This window comes from Paramormyrops kingsleyae, chromosome 17 (assembly GCF_048594095.1).
Source record: "Paramormyrops kingsleyae isolate MSU_618 chromosome 17, PKINGS_0.4, whole genome shotgun sequence".
NCBI classification, from domain to species: domain Eukaryota; kingdom Metazoa; phylum Chordata; class Actinopteri; order Osteoglossiformes; family Mormyridae; genus Paramormyrops; species Paramormyrops kingsleyae.
In genome coordinates, this window is record NC_132813.1 from 10,838,948 (window position 1) to 10,857,329 (window position 18,382).

The following is an 18,382-nucleotide window of genomic DNA, read 5'->3' on the forward strand; positions in this document are numbered from 1 at the left end:
TGTTATTAGTAACAGCCAAGATTTCCACATTGGTACACTGCTAAGTTTGAATGCTCCGTGTTGCAGGGCTTCCACCCACAATCCATACAGTTGGGCTAAATGACGTCAGTAAATTGCCCATAGAGCACATGTGAGTGGTGCAACGCACTGGGAGGCCGAGGCCCCCCCACAACTCTGAGCATGTTAAGAAGCTAGAAAACGGATGAATAACCTTCTGCTTAACTTTCATCTGCAGAATCAAACAACAAACCTCCAAACTTAAACACGACCAGCAAATCGACGTGCCAAACTGACACCGAATGACCACACTAAGTCAGTGGGTAACACAGCATGTGCTTCAGCACAAAAGCTGCTGATGTTGGCAATTGCTTAAAACACTTCACTTGTTTGTTCTTTTTGACAAAATAGCCGTTAAGTGTTTTATGGTGTCTTGCAAAAATATTCTGGGCCTTGATGAAAATCATGTTTTACTGGATAAAATTGTTTTGTTTTTTCCCCCCCATGTGAAATTTTAATTCACTTTGCCTTACAAAGCCACCAAATTATTTGAGTGGCTTTTGCCAGTGTGCAATAGCGGTTCATAATAAATGATCACAGATTTAAAGGGAAACACGGGTCCCACGGGTACTGAAATATGAAGACAACATGAAAACTTGACCTTCTGTCTTTTGGTTAATAACCAGATTAGAAAAGTCCAAAAGCATAAGTCCCTGAACACCATGTAAATTCAGGGCAATCAATCATGAAGAAATGGAAGAAGAATCACATAACAGAGACCGGCTGAGACTGTCCCAACAAACTTGGTAAAAACAATCTAGAAAAACACTTTGAGAGGTGGAAGGAGCGTTTAGTAGAAGATCCCACAAAAAGTGCACGATTGTGCAAAACAACGCGAGTGATATGAAAAAAAGCAGTGGATGATTTCGGATTCGCTTGGTTGGGCTGTTTTCCGCACTCACTACAGCTTGTGATACAGGACGGGTTGCCATCGCAAGGAAGTGTAACGCTGTACCAGTGGAAGAAAAATTGTGGGACATTTTAAGCATTCACCACTAATGTATACTCATTAGGAAGATATTGAAATTGAACTGCAAACGCTTCAAAAAAATGCTTAAAACAAGATGTACAAATGAGGTGGAACAGTACATTATGCATCTTTAATTAGGTTACATTTTCCCATTTGTATTCACTAGTTTAAAGGGCTCTGACATCGAATCAGTACTCATATTGAATCAGTACTCATACTGGCAGATACCCTCTGTTCAAGTACCAGCCATGAAAAAGTGGGATCAGTGAACCCCTATTTGCAACAAAAAATTTGTGATCCAGTGAAAAATGGCTGGGTTAGATGAAACAAAAATTATGTTTGGCAAGACCGAACAAAGCACATCACCTAGAAAACACAGTATGGCGACTGTGAGAATGCTATGGAGCATCATATGAAATACAGGCAAATATTAGAGGAAAGCCAGTTTGTCTCCAGAAGAGTATTTATCATTGTGTCATGGAAGACAAAGTAATATTCGCCCCATCATTTTACTGCAGAATGATATTGTCCATACAGCCTGTAGCTACAAAGTTTAATGTGACTACACACCGAGCCAACTCAGTTATTCATCTTCAAATCCACTTATCCAGATGAGGGTTGTGAATGCATAACTAACAGTCAGAATAATGAGTGTTTTACGTCTGGATCTCTTGCATCTGTGTCTTAGCCCAATGAAAACTCCAGCACTCAAAAATGTATACAGAAATCTGCTCTATCACTGTTCCTCCTCAATCCTATTAACACCTAAATGCCACAGACATTTTCATCTATCTTGAGCTTTGATAAGCTTATTTCTTGACCAAATATTGCACTGTATACACAACTGTAATGTATTGAGACATGTTAAATACAGAGCAAACTGTGGGACCAGGGACCAATGAGAGGCTGCAAGTAAAACCAGCACTCCTTATCGCAGTAGTCTGTTATTTACTTAGTCACAAACTGTTTATGAAGGCAGCCCCTGGTAGCCCTCAGATCCACAGATGGTCAAGAGACCTGAAAGCAATTATAGTAACTGATTAAGTTCCAGTGTCCCTTAGTGCAGCCTCGCAGGTATGGAGACGTGGTGCAATATATAAACAAATGAAAAGACAGTCTTGCACAGCTGCAGATGACAGGCACTTTCATAAAGAGATTTCATTAGTATGGAAATTATCCATTGGTTGCAAGGGGGTATCACTGGAGGCAGCGCTTGACATGACAACATGTCTATATATCTAGTCAACATTAACATACCATCAAGAGGCAACTCTTGGCTGTCTGTGATTTGGCCTTTAATGCATCTGTATGTCTATTAAACCGGATTTTTTTTTTTTTTTTAAAGCCTGAAATTAAAAATACTACAATGCAAAGTGGTTCACACATATGTGTAACCCATCAGACAGCTTTAAAGGAGCTTTAGAATCATAAACTGGAGGCAGGGATGCCTCCCCTTGGTCAGAACAAAATTACTAGTCATGCTTAAACCACAGATAAAGAGTATATTTAAATAAACGTGAAATGAAGAAAAACGAGGACAGAATGAAAGCCATATGTTTTACTAAATGACGTTGTGGAGAAAAAAAAAACAGTACTTCGTAAATAGTTTCAAATAAATCAACAGGAAGATAAGAACGGATGATGCATTACAAAAAACAAGTAAATGTTGGGACATTACATTATTTTAGTGTCTGACTCTAAAAAGTAAACGAACTAAGTTCTGGGTTTAGTTAGTGAAGCAACGACATTAGGGAATGTAGGTACACCAGCAAGTACGTATGTATGATGATGATCGTCACTTAAATCACCACTTACCTCAATCTTGGTTAGATTGGCAATAAATCCTGCTTCATTTTAATACTACAACAGAGAAATAAGTCCCATACGGCCTTGTCTTTAAAAGAAACCGATTCTTCAATTAACCACGAAAGGACTGAAACATTTCTGTCGTTAATTAAATCGTCCAACATATTCCAGGGACCGTACCGACGACTCCTCCCGGCGTGCCGGAATATAAAGTTCGGCTGGTGCGAAAGGTTCCAGTGCAGCAGTTCGGTCGGCGATCGGCGTTCTCACATTCCTGTAGTTTCAGCGGAGCGGCCCAGTATCGTGACGTCACCCGCGCAACAGGGCTGCGGGGGAGGCGGGGAGTCACGCCCGGCCGCGCGCCGGAGCGCGAGTGCCAGTGACACGCCAGGAGCGTGAAACGGCCATGAATCACTACCGCTGGTATCCAGCATCAAATCTTCCAGTTACCTTACTTCACGTAATTTATATTTACAGAGTTCAAGAAAGATTATTCTTTGCTAGTCTACTGCGACTGGCAATAACTAGTTGGAACAGAGCGTTCCATTGGTATATGAGTGAGTGTGACTCGAGGATCACTCATGATTAGTGCAACTAGGAAGTTATCTATATTTAGGCAATTACCTCACGGTATACACGGAAAGGGGCCCTAATCATCTTCGAGTTCAAATAGTCGATTGTTAGCATTAATAAGGTCAGGAAATATAGAACCGTATAAATCAAACGGAAGTTCGTCAAAACTATCAGTCAAATAATAAACATTCAGTAACTGCAGATAAAAGGGGATTATAAGAATACATGGAAAAGAACATTTAGAGGCAGATAAAAGTTGTGGCTTGGATCTCCTATCCACAAGCAGTTTTCAAACAAAGCACTAACCCCCGCAGCCAATCAGAGCAGTTTCCCAGGTCAGGAGGTGGAATCTACAAAGGTCAAACAGTGCCGAGGTTTAACGCCTCCACAATAGATACAGTCACGAGGAATTATTTCCCCATTACTGTACAACACAGTAATGTTCAAAGGAAACTAGTCAGAGGGATAATTTTACATGGGAGTCAATATGTCAATCCACGCAAGAGGCTCACTGGAATACATTAAAACGAAAAAGGTTTCATTTGTGTGCCAAAATAACTATTTCAGAACACCTTTTCCATCGCTCTGGAGAATTTTAGAAAATCCAGAACTCCAGAAACAAAATGTGGGATTAGGGATATGGAATGAACATACTGACTGTCATTATAAAGCAAGGCAGAATATTTAACTATGTAAAAAAATACATTTAGAAGATCTGAATGAAGGTTCCACAAAAAGATGGGATTTTCAAAGCTTTGGAGAGGATCCTACAGTACACAGCTATACACATTTTCAGTAAGGGGACAGAGACAAGTAGAATTATATCCAAAGCATAACATAAAACTTTCTTCTTCCATATTTTTGGGCAAAATTTCCAGGAGTTAAAACTAGAGGGCAGCACAAATCAGCAGACATAACCAAAACTTTTGTAATATAAAATTCCTAAAATCAGCTACCTGAAAAATAAAAGTGAAATGCATACACATCTATTTTTACCCATTGATGGCAATGGTATATCTTCACCATGAGCTGCACTTTACCACCAAAGCACAATCGTTTCATATTATTCTCTGATTAGAAAAAACCCTCAGAGTAAAGACATGGGCCACGTGAAAAATGAACAAATAGAAAGGGTGGTTAAATAAGGATGAGAAGCAGATAAAGACTGGGAGTAGGAGGATTTGTGAACACACTGTGGAAGGACACAGCTGAATTGAGCGTGCAGACATAACTGAGCCCTGGCAACGGGGGCTGGGGCACTCTGAACACTCACTAAATACTACAGCCACATGCCCATTTGTGTGAAAATTAGATAAATGGAAATATAGTTCTACACCACCAATTTCAATTACTTTTTTTCAGCTGAAATTAGAAATCAACTGTGTCCAGGAGTTTTGGCTTCAGAATCAGGTTACATTAGGCATGCACTATCAGTCAAAAAAGTTTTTGCATTTTACATCTGGATCTCTGTGAGTTTGCATTTTTTTTTTACATTTGCATGATACCCACTTAACAATTGCTAAAAATACATTCAATATTCTTTGCTAACAAAGAAATTTACAGTATGTTCACCATTTGAGCACCTTTATTAGCAAGAAAATGTCATATCTTTGTTTCAATGTAACCTCTTCTAGCAGTTATAAAAGCAGAGAAAAAAACAAGGCATTCTTTCTACAAGGAACACTAAATACTGCTGTTTCATAGGATGAAACAGTTAACTGGTGCATTTAAAGTTAAAAGGACAGCCTAGAAATAGACTATGCCATCACCACATAACCAGTTAATAAGATGTCAGATGTACACTGTTACATACTCCTTCAATGTTATAAAGGAAACTTGTTTTATTTGACATTTTCCATTTATAGTTGTTCACGCAACTTTCCAATGCTTACGAATAGAAAGAAAATCTGCCGTTTATGAAATAAACTGAAAAGCGGTAAAAACCTGTGGTGCGCAAAATCTTTCTGCCTGGTAGTGTATGTTAGCGGGAGTGCCACACCTGTGGGAAGTATCACATGATTGAAAGTTATCAGTCAGCAGTAATGTTGATGGGCGGCAGCGCCAAGGTGCCAAATGAGGAAGAGTAAAGAGAGATGCCTTTATTTCCCTTCCCCAGAAGCATGACCAAGAAAAACCTGCTCGGCAAACACAAGCTTGTTTTCCCAGAATATGTACATTTTCTGAGAGCAGGAGGGGAAAGTGGATCTCATACCTGAATCAGAGTTCATGTCAGAGCACAGGGGAGGGGAAATGCAGCTTCAAATACAGGTATATTAGTACTACTTGTGTGCTGATGTGGAAAATTTGGCCAATGCTGATAACGGATATATTTCTGTGTAATATCGCTGATAGACACCAATAGCCCCCAGGCTAGGTAAGTTACTGGAGGGCTCCCTTTGATGGTGTAGTTGTCGACCAGGAGAGGCAAGCAGGGCGTGGAAGTGCTGATGGTGAAACTTGCCGAGTCTGCCGACACAGATTAGTGGAATGATGTCACATCGTTTTTAGTCTGTGGGAAGCAGTATAACGATCTGAGGGGCAGATTTAATAATGAATTAAGCTGGTACTTTGACATCTATTTTAAGTAGTGAATGAGCTGACAAAGTCCCTCATTCTCTTTTATGGAAAAGGGCCGATAGTCCAATGCAGTCACCTCCATTATTTTAAGCATTATGTCTTTAGCTTTGGTGCTGCTAATTCTTGATTATTAACGGACATCAGCCAAAATCGATGTTAAACAATACATTGCGCATCTCTAGTTAGTACGGTTAGGGTTCACAAACTGTCAAATAACCACTGTGAAAAATAAAGCAAACCATCAATCAGCTTCAAATATTAAGGGGAGGGAGTGAGTAAAAAAAATATGACTGCACTGCTGAATTCTCAGATCTTAAGGGTGTTAATTTTCTGTAACCACACATGTAGTGCCAGCTAGGTGAATCAGAGCAGTAAATCAGTGTGTGATTATAATCTCTAATTCTAACTAACACTCTACTTAACAGAAACCACAAGAGCAAAGAAATTGCTACAAGTCACTGAGGGCGTAGTCACACTTGGCCCAGTTGCCTTCTACCATGCCCAATAATGACTGTCCCCTTTGCCCACACTCTCACTGGTCTGTGGTCACATTGCGCTTAACAGTTCGGGCCCATGTAGGCTAGCGTGTACTCACACCAGGCGATCCGTACCGTGCCAGAGCAAGTCTGACCCCCAAACTCTAGTTCGTTTGACTAATGTGATCGCTCCATAGTACACTATACTATGCCTGGGCCCGTTGAAGAAGTGGGTCCAGACAGGGTTCAGTTGGACTCCAGTGTGATCACGAATCGTGCCCGAGCACGAAAGACAGACGTGACGTCAATGATGTGACTGGTACACGTGCTCATATATACACAATACATGAACCGGACCCGGAAGGAACAGACTGGGTAGGCTATACAGATCGAGCGGCGACAAACATTTAAACATTGCAACAAAGGGATCACTTTACAGCAGAGGTGCCGCGTTTGCTAGAAATTTGGGCTGAGGAGAGTATGCAGGAAAAACTGGGTGCAACACACAAAAACTCTGAGATATTTGGTAAAATATGGGATCTTCGTACATGTGCAGCATGACTAAATGAAAATCAGTGGCGCATACGCAATAAATCAATGAGGGCCGTGTGTCATTGTGTCCAAAATGACTCCAAATAAGCCATGAAATAAGAACATTAAGAACTCCATTGTGCTGTGTGAAGGTGCTTTTCTTCTTATGTCTTCAACACAAAAAGTCGCACGGTGATGACGAAAGCACGCTACAGCCTGGAACGTAAAGCGCAATGTGAGCGCAGACCAGAGGGGGAGTGGGGACAATCGTGCTCAGGCACGGTACAGCGCAGGCAGGCCAAGTGAAGGTATGCCTTTAGAAAGCAACAGTGCATCAGGCTGAAGATGAAGACATATGGTCGGTGATTAAATACCAAAATGATTTACTAATGTAACGCACTTGTAATCCAGTTATACTTTACAGTGCTGGGCAACCTGTGGTTCGCAATAATCGGGAAACACTAAATAAGCCGAGTTTTATCCATAACGAAGCTTAATACCAGGAGGGATGTAAAATAATATTTATTCAACCATTGTTTTATTAAACATGCACTGATGGATCAGCTAGTGACCAGAAATGGCTGATTTTCACCCTGATTAGTGAATATCACAATATGGTGCTACATATACCTTTCATTTAGCAGATCCTTTTGTCCACAGCGACGGCAAATACCACGGTACAAACAAATGTTGTTACAAACAAAGTTAGCAGCAACAGAGCTATAAATACAACTACCAAAATAATGGAGATGATTACATTGGATGTTCAACCATTTTCCGTAGGAGAGGATGAAGGATTTTGTTGGCTCATATCACTTAGAGGTCTCAAAATACCAGCCTGGGACATGTTGAAATTTCACTATTAAATTTGGCCCAAATATTGATCTTTCATTTTCCACAGTAAAACTTGATTCTGCTAATCCGCGCCAACAAGCTCAGCAAGTTTCACTGCTGGCAAATATCTACATTGGTGCAGGACTAGTTAGTGTAAGTGAAAACAGCCAATCAGGTAGCATTGTCTTGAAGGGTTTGCTTTTTTCTATATATTTCAGTAGTTGGCCTTTTTGCCAATTTACACTGGTTTCCTCCTGTTACAGAATAAATTTAATGCTATGGGATTCTGCTTTCTTTGTATTCCATTAAGAGCGTGTGATTAAGTGACCATGGTCAAACATGATTTTTTTCAGAAAGGGTTTTTTTTTTTGTTTTTTTTTTTAAAAACGTTTGCATTTAGGTTCACAAAAAAAGAATAATCTAGGTGAAACAGAAATTTCAAAATTCCAATGTATCAAATTATTCCCTAAATCAAAACAATCAAATCACATTAGAGCTCATGATTCATACCCCTAGTGTGTGTGTGTGTTTTATAGGAGAACAAAAAATGGACATGCAGAGACTGAAATTTCTTCATACTTGGTACCCATACAATAAAAAAAAAAAATAGAATATTTTATTCTATGGGATACTTACTATAAAAATATATCTGCAGCTCACCATTACAATCAACAAATTAAAGAACATTTACTGATCCTAAAATCAAGTCTTTCCAGTGAGCTGGTAACAGCTGTGTAAGCATGCAATAAATTGGATCAATGAGATAAATCAGGCTGTGACCTACCCACACATAAGTTTCTCATGGGGCCTGTAGCCCAAAGCTAAAACCAGGGGCAACTACCACTGCAAAGTTAATGATGCAGACCACCCTATTTACCTAAACTAAACCACTACTGGTACGCTCTAATTCCCCACTGTGGATGAACTTTGTTCTTGATACACAATAGTACTGGCTTATTCACACAATATTCTGCACTAATTCCAACACAGACGAGAAAAAGCTCAGACAGTATGCATTTGAACACACAGCCTGTGTTTAAACATTGTTCCACAAAATACCAGCTTAATTGTTGGCATCCAATTAAGCAATGTACTGCAGGTCTGTTTTTTTTTTTTACTGGCATTGACCGTTGATGCAATTTCATATTGGCTTGCACATTTTCCCCCTTACAACCAACCCATCTGCAGAACTGTTTACACAGCTGCGATCTGTAACCTGCTTGCTAGGGGAGAACTTTCCGAAATAACACAAAAAAACAAATCATACAACATGCTACATTATCTGCCTCTCAGCAGGAGTGGATTTATGTGGGAGAGTAGTGGAGGCAAAGAGGTGAACTTAATTGAAGCCTCCTGTTTGAACCAACAAGTCAATAGGTCAAAGAAACTGGAGGATGGTTCTCAAGAAGAGACAATCTGAGCTGCATAAAAAACCATGGATCACCTCCGTTATCAACCAAAACAAGAAGATATTACCTAGCGCACATTATCCAGGTGGGACCTACTTGAGGATGAAAAGCAATGCTTTTCTTCCTACAGAAGTTCCTTTAAATCCCTAAAAGAAATTGGCTTTGGAAATCTGATATTAAGTAAACTATCAACTTTCGTACATACTCAACCAGGACAGCATTATCAGTATTTTATGCATTACAACCCTGCATCCTTGCTCTTCTACTGCAACCAATACTACTTGTTAACTAGTCATAGTGCCAGGCCATTGTTCCTATTGAAACCTTGTTGATGACAGGCCCAGAGGGACCACCAAGAACTCTGGTGTGCTTTAGGAGTATGTCTGAACCTCCTACTTTTCTATTAAAAAAGAAAAAAAAGGGCCCTACCCAAAACAATTCCCACTATGATCACAAGAGGGCACAGTTGGAACTGCACAAAAACTCGTGCTCAGTTATTTTCACTACCAGACCTGCTCACCAAGCTGGCTCCATAAAATTTCTTGTGATTAATGTACAGGTTCTCATTACACATTGAGGTCAACTAGAACATTCGAGGGCGTTGAGGCATGCCAGGAATGCACAGAGTGCCCAGCACAGGCCGTGCAGCTCAGCAGACACCTCTAAGGGATGAGTCTGAAACATTTATCAGCTGCTGAGTGTCTGGGAAATGCAAAGGGTAGATGGAGAAGGAGAAAGAATGGACTCTACCCACTGAAACAATACCAAAGCAGACCTGACCTGTTTTTCATTTCATCCTTCTCTTTCAGTGAAACCTTTAGCTCAAAATATATACACAACGCAAATAAAGGTTAACAAGATCCTTTCTTATTTAAATACTGTTTACATGCTGGTAATTGTTTTAAAATCTTAAAAGATTAACAGGAAGAACATCTTGATTACCTTCCAGAGCTTGTGCACAATCATCTTCCCAAGCGGAGAGGCAACACAAAAATACACAAAAAACATTGCGGGGATGTAAGATGATTTTAATAACATTCTTGAACATTTATCTTTTACCACTAGCAATAAAAACCATAAAATATTTTATAAAATAACCTTTCCTCCTCAATCAAGTGCAATCATCTTTCATCTCATCTATGATCTCAGAAAGTGGACCGCAGCTAGTAAAATTAACCGTTATGCTTAAAAATGGGTTTAGATTTCCTCAATTCATCGACACTCATCACTGATTTTACAGCAATATCATAGGTGTCCCTAGTCGGTTTTAATTTTTGAAATTAACTCTAGGAATATGCAGATAACTTTAGTGACAGCAGTTACTTTAACAAAAGGAGATATTGGGGGATATTATCAGCAGCATAACATACCTCACATTGCATAAGGTAGCAGTTCAAAGCATATTTTAAACAGAGAGGATAACTATATTACCTGCATTACATAATCACAACAGTGTTAGAGACTGCAGGCTTCCACTGATACAGGGAACCTTTGGTATTTTTGTGAATGTTAAATTTGCTGCTTGAACCACTTCTTAAGGGGAACAGAGATAACTGATGTTTTCTGTAGAGTCGCTTCACTTAGGTCAGCATTTTCATTTGCAAGAGCTCAGTGTATTTGGTATTAAAATAAATCAGAGGAAAGCTGTGATGCAGGCTATTTTCTTAATACAGAAGTGTTCCATTTTCCAGTTAGAGTGTTTTAACTAATAATGCACTGGTACTGGTTGTTTTACAAGACTGAATCGGGACTTGGTACAGGCAGATACCTAATCTTAAATTACACGGACTGGAAGCAAAAAAAATCTTTATCAGAACACCACTAACTAATGAAAATTATATTTCTCAAATGTGCCAAAAAAGAATTTAACACCCTGCAGTGTTCCTCTGACTTTCCCAGAGTTAGTATGCTAATGCACTCTAAGACATAAAAGCAATATTTTTACGGGGGTACCCATAAATGACAACAACCACAGATTAATCGTTTTGTAGAGCTCTTGTAAATTTCTCTCCACTCGCACAACACTACCGATTGGATAAACGATACCACACAGGGGCTACAACTGAAGTCAGGCACCCAGTATTAAAAATGACAGGTGGGGGGTGGGGGGTCTTGCTCTCCAAAGTAACGAGTGCACTGACTCACAGAACCTAGCTACTTAACTGCCTTTCTCTTTCAGAACAGCAGGCAGCAAACAGGGCAACTTAATGAACCCTGTGAAACGGAGGCGCAGGAGAGGTAGGGGAGGAGCAGCTGAAGTGAATCCAGCTGAAAGCTCACACACAGACTTACAGTAAAGTGTGGTTCACATGAAAAAGTAATGGGAAAATTTAAAATAATCCAAAATGACTGGAAGACAAGAACTTTGTTTAATGTCTGTTGCATTAGGTATGAATGACTTGATTCGGCAAGTCATTCATACCTAATGCAGTTAATATTTAAACAGACATGATTCAGAGCCTTAACATGTAGACCTTCTGTAAATACAAATTTGTCAAACGTTTCCACCTTTAGGTAATTAAAGTTTACAATAATATTAACAATACGTCCATATACTGTGATGAAAAACATCTTAAATACAATTTAAAAAACATAACTGTTTTTGTAACTATACTCACTACTTTGCAACACTTCACGCTGGAATCAGACACACCTGCATGTTTTCAAACCGTAAAAGCGATTCCTTCCATTGCACGAAAGCAGATGTGTGCGTTTGTGTATATACAAATACACATACAAACACCTCAAAAATTTTATAATTTTCCACTGTTCAGGGCCCTTCGGTACTGAGCCACTAGGGCACCCGGGCAGGTCCGCAGCTTAGTGCTTAAACAACGGATCCTTGACAGAGGAGGACTGCAGGTCCGACCTTTCAAACTGGGGCCTTGATGTACATTCACCGACCCGACCAACTTCAAAAAACGTGTAAAGGCATCGGTATAGTAAGTCACTTTGGATAAAGATGTGTAACATGTTAAGTCGACGAAGCCACCTCAGCCTCCTACTTAGATATTTCCAAAATTCCAATAATAAACCATTACATGTAACAGATCAAATCTGGAATCACTCCGTAGTTAAATAACCATGAAACATGCTGTCTTGCGTGCTGAAAAATAAGAAGTGATAGTTAGCAGCTAAAATCGGCCACTCCGTAACCCCGGCTACTCCAGCTAGCCTGAAAGTTAGCAGGGAGGCTCAGTGGGAAATCACCACCTTTCATATCTCGACAACCAAACAGTAACCAAAAATACGATTTCATCGTTAATCTCCCAAAGAAACTGTTCATCCCCCCCACAATGAATAACTGGAAGAGGTTTCTCACGCTGTGATGTTCACGTTTACTCCCATTGCTAATTAGCTATGTTACCGAAGCTACTCAGATACACTTGCCGGACAGGAGTCATAGCGCAGTAATTTAAAACAAAAATGAAAAAGCTGTGATAGCGAGCTTTTCCTACAAGGCATTTATTAAACAGCCAACCACATTAAACTGATTCCTGACCCTTCCACCAACCACCGTAACTACCGAGTAACTATCTAAACTTGCCCAGAATTGGGTACTAACTAACTTATGAATGATGGCTTCGAAGTGCACGAGCACCTCGGTCACCAAAACTGCAGCGCACTGCTGAAGCGTCACAGAAGAAAACATATCCTAACAAAATGACATAATTTAAAAAATAATCATCGGCCCCTACCTAATATCGTCGTGTTGCTGCAATAGCCCACCTGTGGAGATCCTTCGCCTTACTTTTTTTCCCCTCTTCGACAGTAGAGAAGCTAAGATTATCCTGCCATTCACATACTAACCCTACTTTTCCGTCGCCATGTTGAAACCCGAATAGCAACATCCGGGAAACTGGAGTCACTATCGATCCATAGCAACCAGTAGCTGCTAAAGCCGCCTGATTTAGTGACACTGATAAGGCGCCCTGCATCCCGGCGAATCGTCTAATGCTATTAATGTAATACACACGTTGTGCCTTATAACTTCTCCATCACGGTCTTCCTTTCTGGGTGTGCTGCCTACTGAGCCGGCTAAACATCATACAAAATTACAAGAACACTAAGGAACTTGCAAGTTAAAGTGCAAAGTATGGGGTCTCTTGCACAAAATTCTGCTGGAGGTAATACAAAAAGAATAATTATAAGTCAAATAAACCCTTTGAGAAATATTGGCTGGGTTATTATATAAACAGTGTTTTTGAAAACGGTTTTTTATACTGATCTTTTTAAAATCTTTTTTAAAATACAATTTTGAAAAACTTTTCTTACGTTTTAGATATTGCGTGAACCCACTTGCTGATATGTGCATTAATATTTGTAACAATTGTAAATAAAAAATGTCTGCTAAAAGGTACATACATTAAATACATTTTGATCATCCTCGGCTGGGTTCATTTTCACAATGACATTTTAAATATTTTTGGAACAATTATGACTTTTATGGTTATGTTTTTTTTTTTAATAAAGTTAACATTAAAGGAGTTAATGGGGTACAATGGCACATTCATTACCATTTAATTTTTTTAATTAAATTCAACAAATTAAATTTGACAGAGGTTAACTGTGGAAACAGAACTAACCAGTCTAACATGATTAATGGAACAATGATTTTATGTATCATTGAATCTTGATAAATTTTGTAAAGGTAATGTTTTCCAGGGTAGTGTCTCATCTTGCGCCGTCTTGTCTTGTATTGCGCTCCTGTCTATCCTACCCTCTCGTGCACAAGTTCCTTCCAATGTAACTGTAGCATAAGAATCGTACCGTGTTCCTTCAAGCACATATGACGATAAAACTTCAGACTCGAAACTTGGACTACATCCATGCTTGTAGCGAAATCTATAACGAACAACAAGCTGTAGGGAAAATGTAGAACAACACTGCAAATGAATGTTAATTTTCAAAGTGAATATTATATCAATATAGTTTTTTTTTTCAGAATTAAAAAAGCCATTATTTTAATACCTCAGGCACAAAACAACATTAAACTCCCTGAATCCGACTGTAATATCTCCTGGTCACCAAAATTCATTTAGGAATCCTATTTCACCAAACAGACAGACAACAGGTTTCAGTGTAAAGTCATTGACAGTCTTGCTCAGAACAAATATAAGCTCAAAATGTTTGTGTCTAAATATTAACTTCTGAATTATCCAAAAAGTTAAATCGATCAATCAATCAATCAATCTTTATCTATATAGCACTATTTTAATCATAGGGTTTACAAGGTACTTTACAGATATTTTAAAAGGAGAGAAAGAAAGATATTAAAATAGGGACAAAAATTATAAAATACTACTAGAACTATGGAACTTGAAGCACCCATGTTCTCTGTAGAGGACTTTAACCCCCTACCTCACCGGGGACACTAGCCCCTGTCTCACCTGGGACACTAGCCCCTACTTCACCGGGGACACTAACCCCATACCTTCTACTTACCCTACCTTCATTCTGTCAAACAATAAGTCTCATAGGAATTTCCATACAGCAGGAAATGACTGGCATGGGAAAGGAATGAAGTAAATGGTATTGTCAGTGTACAAAAGCAGGCCCCTGTTTTCACCTATGCACTTTATCCGTGCACCATTTGCCAATGCCCTCTGGAATTTACAGCATTTAATGACATTCAAATTAGGATATATATGAAAATGTATTGAAGTGAACTTTTTTTATTTACATTAATCATTGAATATGATTTATAATTAACCTCAAAGTCAGAATTCATTAATCATTTTTCTTCAGTTTAATTTTTATTAACACTAAGTTTACCTTTCAGGTATGCACATCAACATTTTACTACCAAAAACAATGTCTAAAAGAAAAGTCTTTAAGATAATCATTATACTATATTACATTTTCCAATAGGGGTGTAGATGGATGTAGACTAATTGGTCTCAGTGTCCTGTACACAATGTGCCCAGTAAAATCAATAGACACCAATAAGACGTGTCTTACTGGTAGCTCTGCTCGTGGCACGATTGCCAGGCTCAGTACGACACACAGTACGCATGCGCAAATATTCACGCCTTTACATGAATTTCTCTAATTCAACGCGGACCTCTGCCGGTGAAATCATCGAACTACTAGTTGCGATACGTCATAAATTCTGCAAAATCAATAACCTCTGATATTTTGCAGGTTATACCATTACTACTTACTGATCCATGTATGTTTAAGCGTATAATTTCTCTTTTGACCCCAATTCACTGGTACATATCTTGCTCTAAGGAAAAAAGATGGGATATATACTTTTGGCCATAATATTAATCAGTTTAATAAATTTCCATTTTTACCATGTTAGTTTTTTACTGGTCCAGCAATATTTACAGAATGAAGTATTCTGAATAGCTACAAACCTGTAGTACAGTATCCATATGTACATTACGCAGTTTTAGCTTCTGTATTGCTGATATGAAAAAGAGGTAATCTTCAATTTGTTTAATTTTGTTTACTCTGGCATTTTGGTTACACGTCATGTGATTTATTGTCATGTTTTTGTATTCAAAAACTTGTTGGTATTTCAAAATCTTCCGCATCATTTTAATATCTTAGCAGTGGGACAGCGCCAGGGTAGCCAGTACGAGCTCCCGTTGTTCTGACAGAGGTCTCGTGAGAAATGATTTCTAGGGCTGTCAGTGGCACAGCTAATGAATCTTTCTGAGTGCTAGATGAGCTCTCAATGCATCAGTGAGACCAGGATTTTTGAGGCGTGAAAATATATTAAGCATTGTTCTGAGTATTAACATGGAGCCCGCAGCCGCCATGTTAGCTGTACTTTGTGAAGACCTGTTCTTCATGAGTACATTTATTGAAGGAGACGCCTCATTTGTCACAGCTTGAGGGATATCGTGAACCTCGAAGCCAGATACACCTGGAGCACACATACAATCAGGGTGGATTTTCTTACTAAATGGAATCAAGATCAAGCAACTGGCCAAACTGTGGCAGATGGACAGCCTTGTTTTTGTTTCACAAGTCCTTGGGTGACCACATATGTGAGGTGGACTGCCCACTGCGTGCACTGAATAGTATACCCAGTATCCATGTAGTCTTCTAATAAAACCAGGGTAAACAGGCTGCTGTACACTAATGTGCTCAATGATCAAATTAGCTTCTAGGACCTCATACAACAGACCTTGAGGCTCTGGTCTGCTATTAAATGTGCATGTTACATCCTCAAAATTATTTTGAATGAGGACCCTTCAGTCTGAATAGTAAACGAAGTGGTCTTCACACCAGTTTAGGCTAAATTCACTACCCCATCTGAATTCTGCACGAAAACAGTTTGTACAAACCATTGTGTACAGCAACAATTATAGTCTTTTGTAAACAAGTGAAGTCCAACTGTGACCCCACAAAGTTTTCAAATCTAACTTTTGAAGGCGTAACTGTAACAGTGCATGTACTATTGTGTACTATTATTTAAATATGAAGGTCACATTCTTTTCAAATCAAAATAATTTAATTCACAGATTACATTCAGTGCACTTCATTTTCTTGTTCTAAACACATATAATTGACAGAAATGGACAAAAACAACAGGAAAATATGCAGACAATTTTATAAATAAACATTTTACATGAAATTAATACCATACTACATAGCTAAACCAGATATGTAAGCCAAAAAGCTGTTGAGATGTTGTTGAAATAGAAACAGAGTTACATGGCTTATTTAAATTCCATTTTTCAGTAAGGCTCTTTCAAAACCTACCAGCCCTTCCAGTTTATTGAACACTAAATAAAAACTTAAACATGGACTATTTAATACACTAAAAAATCGTAATAAATAATTTGATAGTTTTTACTATTCATAACCTACAGATACATTGATTTTTATTATTTCAGCTTTATATGCTTGAGTATAATATGATTACAGGATTATTCTACATCTAGGCTATTAGTGTTTATCTGAAGACTAATTATTCGCTAGAAAGACTTGTGAAATTATTCTACATGGAGTTATGTACCTTTTAACACTATGCTATACTTCTGCCACGTTTAACGAAGGAAAAAACATAACCATTGAATTTGAATATAATAAATATAATATAATATAATATAATACCTGATATATCACAAGAATTTTAGAATCTGATGTATTTCTGCTTTGCACTAGTCAGCAGTTTCAGGGTAAATCACATTTAAATTAACAGCGTTATTAAAACCCTGAACAACATATTGGAAAGAGTTAACACTATACATTTAAGAGCCCTTGTAATTTTTCTCTGGGATTTTTCTTTTAATTTTAATTTGGAAAAGACTTATAATCATGATGACAATGAACACTACGCCCACGTCAAACACACTCAAGTATATTGTATATTTGACAGTCATATTTAAGAATATGGAATAAGGAACTTCCATTCTTGCTTTTCTATAATGCACTGTGGGTTTGTTTTACATTCTCACAAGGATTAGCAGTGTGCCATTTCTATCTTTACAAGATCGCTCGTAAGTTTTACTTAAACGCATTAAGTCTTTAAAAATGTTTACCCAGATAAAGGTGCTTAAAGTCTGTAATACAATAATCTACTATACATGATATTTTGTATCAGTATTAAATTACTAGTCTACTCGTCATGCAAAGTACAATGATAGTTTTATCCATTTATGTAGCAACAAGATTTTCTTCCCAAGTTGTACCCCAAAGTGTTATTGCCTGTGCTGTATGTTGATAAGTGGAATATTCTTCCCTCGTTGGTCGTTCATCCCTTAGGGAGATACAGTATTTGTCCCGATTCAGGTTTCCAACGGGTGCTGTATCCATATCAATGGGGACACGATGTTGATGACTTGGTGATGTTGGTGCTGTTGGTGCTGTTTCTCGCATTTGGAGTCCAAAAGAGCACGTAGTATATAACCAGAATAAAGGCAACAATGGACACACAAAGGAAGTACACAATCGCCATCACCACTTTTATCCAGGTCTTTGTGGTCGTGTTGGCTTTTTTCACCCACTGTTCTCCGGGGTAACTCGGTCTCCTTTCCATTCCATCGTTCTGTTTCCGTTTTGATTTTTTGCTGTTGCCTTTCATGACAGGTTGCTCAGTTCTATCCACACGATCAGTTCTTTCCCCGTTTGATTATGGAAAAGATATATGCTCTCTGTCAATTAAGGTTTTAAAATCACTTTGTTTCGTC

At 38.5% G+C, this 18,382-nt stretch overlaps 1 protein-coding gene across 4 annotated transcripts in view; it reads right to left on the minus strand.

The window, feature by feature from the left end:
• The window catches only part of pak4 (p21 protein (Cdc42/Rac)-activated kinase 4), a 30,216-nt gene extending 17,097 nt beyond the window's left edge, over positions 1-13,119 (minus strand). For 2 of the 4 annotated variants that reach the window (XM_023812213.2, XM_023812210.2), the window contains exon 1: positions 12,932-13,118. The gene's annotated coding sequence lies outside the window, so the exon portion shown is untranslated. Of the gene's footprint in view, positions 1-2,842; positions 3,125-12,931 lie in introns of those variants that run through there. The other 2 variants (XM_023812212.2, XM_023812211.2) reach the window with 2 other exon arrangements.
• Between the last annotated feature and the right edge of the window lie 5,263 nt (positions 13,120-18,382).